Source organism: Hibiscus syriacus, unplaced genomic scaffold, assembly GCF_006381635.1.
Source record: "Hibiscus syriacus cultivar Baekdansim isolate YM2019G1 unplaced genomic scaffold, ASM638163v2 tig00116989_pilon, whole genome shotgun sequence".
Classification (NCBI taxonomy): domain Eukaryota; kingdom Viridiplantae; phylum Streptophyta; class Magnoliopsida; order Malvales; family Malvaceae; genus Hibiscus; species Hibiscus syriacus.
Genome location: NW_024063508.1, coordinates 3727270 through 3731815, shown reverse-complemented (window position 1 = coordinate 3731815; position 4546 = coordinate 3727270).

The following is a 4546-nucleotide window of genomic DNA, read 5'->3' as shown; positions in this document are numbered from 1 at the left end:
TATTAAAGATAAGGTGACGAAGTTTAGAATCAGTCCAGATGTCCTTAGGTAGTGTACAAAGCACTTTAAACTGACTAACTAGGATGCAAGGTCCAACACTCGCAAGGGGTGGGTTAATCGAGGGTGTTGTCTGATGTAGAGATTATGAGCCTTGTCCTCGGTAGACTAGAGGCGTAAGTGAGCTCCGAGCTGCAAAAATCCCTCAGCCGTACCATGACATCTACCATAGAGTAGAGGATGAGTACATGAGTATTCTCATCATTTCACTCATTAGTTGACTTTAGCATTTTTAATGAACCCTTTCTAGTATGACTTAGTTATTTGTGTGGCATTAAGCTAGTTAGCACAACGTTTGGAATTTGTTTTCTTACGCAAATTAATAGGTGGAGCTGTAAAGGAGCTTTTATCCAGACTAGATCCACACCAGATTCAGAGCAGAGTACGTCTCGAGTTCTTCTTAGAGAGTATGTATATTTGTAAACCCTATTTTGTATATTAGAGTCATAACTCATTTTTAAATGATGGTCTATATATTCTGATTTATTATTTTTGGGAGCTCCCGATTGTAAATCATTTTATATAAATGTTGTTGTTTCATTTCGTGATGAGTATTTCTAAATGATTGTTTCAATTGAATAAGTAAAGAAAATTTTTGGTAAGTCACTCCGGTGATTTTGTGTGGCACTCTGATTGGTCGATTGTGTGTCGTACTGGTTTAGGGTGTTACAATTACACTAGTCATATCGGTCTTTGTTGTTAACGACATTTTGCCATTCTGAATGAAAATTTGATGTTCATTTAACTTAAAAATATCTATAATTCCACAAATATCTCATTGACCACTCCAGTTTCTTTTTTCATCTTTATCATTTATGAATTATACAAATTTTGAGTTATTTGTCTTTTCTTTTATAACTCATTATAACTCAACTTGAATTTTAATTTTTTTAAATAAAGTCGAACTTATGAAAGTATGACTTAAGTTAAATTAAATGAAAATCTTTCGAGTCAAGTCGAATAAAGAATTTAATATTTCAAATCGAATAATTACTTTCCATTTACATAAATTTGTGTATTTATACGGAAAAGGATACACTTATCTAATATTCTCTTCCAAACCGATAAAAATCGTAAGCATTTCATCTAAAAGGAAAAAAAGTTTTATATGTTCAACAAGCATTAGCTTTTACTGTTTTCAATCAAATATGATTATGTTGAAGGTCAAATATTAATTTGATATCTTGGGAAACGTGAAGATATGTATCTGAATATGGACAGGATAGGAATTTGTCCAGGATACCCTCCTACTTAGGGTCCAAAATTATAAAGTTCACGTATAATTGGAAAAGATAAATTTTTATTTATCTACTCACTCACTTATTATTTTGTTTTTGTTTTGATGATCTAATTATTATTCAATTTCTAAAATCATATGTTAAATTTTTTTATGTTTTGATTATTCATCATTAAAAATTAACGATGTTGTTAATACGGCATGTTTAAATTATTTTTTAAAATTTTATATAATTATTCTTTTATTATTATTTTGAAAAAATAAATAAAAAAGTTGAATTGAACTTGAATTCTCTTAAAAGAGAATCATGCTTATTTTGTGGCGGTAACATAATGTTTAATAAAATTTCTTGATGTTTTCTATTTAAAACTTGATACATTTATTAGATAATTTATTAGATGTAATAAAAATAATTTATAAGTAAATTTATTAAAAAAATTGCTCTTATAATTTAAGTTTTTATATTTATTAATAGAGACATAATTTCTATGATTGCTCGAATCTCTCTTGAACTCTAAAACAAAAAACAATAGAGCATATCAAAATTTAAGAGTCAAGACTCACCAAAGATTAAATTGGGAAGCGAATAAGCCTGTAAAACAAAGTTTTTTTTTAGAGAAATCTAGCGTGCGTCCATCGAGCTTCATGGATCACACGTCCAATACACAAATTTTAGTTCCAACACTCGAGGATATCCAAACAGTGCGAGAATTTCCCGATGTGTTCCCAAAAGAGTTATTGGGCTTGCCACCCAAGTATGAGCTAGAGTTTGGCATCAAGGTAATGTCGAGTTCAGCCCCGGTGTCCATTGTTCCCTATCGCATGACACTGAAAGAACTAAAGGAGTTAAAGGCCCAGATCCAAGAGCTTTTAGAGAAGGGCTTCATTCGACCGAGCATCTCTCCTTGGGGAGCGTCAGTTTTATTCGTTATTAAGAAAGATGGGTTGATAAGGCTGTGCATCGACTACAGGCAGTTGAGTAAGTTAACAATCAATAACTATTACCCACTACATAGGATAGACGACCTCTTCGACCAACTGAGAGGGCTTGCTTCTTTTCAAAGATTGATTTGCGGTTAGGTTATTATCAGTTGAAAGTCAAAGATGAGGATGTGACAAAGACATCTTTCAGAACAACATACGGTCATTATGAGTTCTTGGTGATGCTGTTTGGACTCACTAATGCTCTAGTGGAATTCATGGACCTAATGAACTGAGTTTTCTACCCACTTTTATATCAATTTCAGGTGGTGTTTATTCAAGATTTCCTAATATATTCACAATCAGAGGATAAGCAAGATCAACAAAGCCGCATCGTTCCCCAGATGCTTAGAGACAGTAAGTTGTATGCCAAATTCAAAAAATGTGAGTTTTGGCTATCAAAGGTTTTTTTCATGGGTCATGTAGTGTCAGCAGACGGCATCAGAGTCAACCTCAGAAGATCCAGGCCAAGTTAGGTGGGAGCCACCAAAGAATGTGTCAAAGGTACATAGTTTAATTGGCTTATTCGATTACTATTGTCATTTTGTTTAGGGCTTCTCGAGGATAGTTTCCTCACTAAACTACTTTAGAAAAGAGTCCCTTTTTATTTGGAATGAAAAGCTATAAGAGACCTTCGAATAGTTGAAAGTCATCTTGACCCAAGCTCTAATGTTGACCCAACCAGAGTCGGGTAAGGATTTAATAATTTTTAGTGACGATTCGTTGAATAGTCTTGGACGCGTTTTGATGCAGCATGGTAAAGTTGTAGCTTATACGTCTTGTCAGCTTGAGCCTCATGAACGTAATTATCCTACCCATGATCTGGAGCTAGTAGCAGTAATGTTCACTTTGAAGATTTAGCGACACTACCTCTTTGGTGAGAAGTGCCATATTTTCAACTATCACAAAGGCCCCAAGTATCTTCTCACTCAGAAGGAATTGAACATCAGGCATCACATATGGGTTGAGTCACTTAAAGATTATAACTGTGTAATACACTACCACCCAAGAAAAACAAATGTAGTGATAAACTCCTTGAGCAAAAAGTCGATGACAGAGTTGCTAGCCCTCCTAGTATAGTTGAGTTTATCTAGTGATAGTGGGTTGTTAGTTGATCTACGAGTCATGCCAGAGTTGGTAGGTGAAGTCAAGAAACTATAGAGTTCATATGACCGATTGAGGACTCGGGTTGAGCATGTTCATTAGGGCGAGGCTTCGGGTTTCAAGCTTCGTGATGGAGATGTATTGCACTTCATGGGTCAGTAGTACATACATGTAGACACTCAATTGTGCAGTAAGATTCTCCAAAAGGCATATTGAAGTCCATTCTCAGTGCATCCCGGTAGTAGCAAGATGTATCAAGAGCTTCGTCAATTTTTCTTTTGCTCGAGTATGAAAAGAGAAGTGTCGAAGTTCATCTCTAGATTTCTAGTGTGTCAATAGGTTAAGGCGGAACAACAAGTTCCCTCAGGTTTGCTTCAGCCCATTCAGATTCTTTATTGAAAATAACACAAGGTAACTGTGGACTTTTTTACAGAGTTGCCAATGACAAGACAAAGACATGATGTAGATTGGGTCATAGTAGACCGTCTAACCAAGTTATCTCACTTCCTTCTATTTAGGATGGACTATATCTTTGAGTGGTTAGCTCAGTTGTACATCAGTGAGATAGTGAGGTTACATGGTGTGACGACCTATATCATATCAGATAGAGATCCTCGATTTACTTCTCGTTTCAGAAAAACCCTCCATGAATCCTTAGGCACCAAACTACACTTTAGTATAACTTTACACACTCAAATAGATGGCCAGTCAAAGTGAGTCATCCAGATTCTTGAGGACATGCTCATGTATGATATCATTGATCTAGAGGGTAGTTGGGATGACCGCTTGCTATTAGTAGAGCTTTCCTATAACAACAATTTTTAGTAAAGCATCCAGATGGCTCCGTTTGAGTCCTTGTATGGGTACAAGTGTAGAACTATACTATGTTAGACAATGCTTAGTAAAGGTAAAATAGTAGACTCAGACTTGATCAAAGAGACTGAGGAAAAAGTTTGGTTGATTCAGTGTCGGCTAAAGGAAGCTTCAGACAGACAAAGGTCTTGCAGGGATTTGGAGCGTAAGAACATTGAATTCGTAATTGGGAACAAGGTGTTCCTCAATGTTTCCCCTTGGAAGAAGGTACTTTGCTTTTGGTGTAAGGAAAAGTTGACTCCTTACTTTATAAGGCCTTACAAGATACATGAGAGAGTTGGACTAGTGGCATAC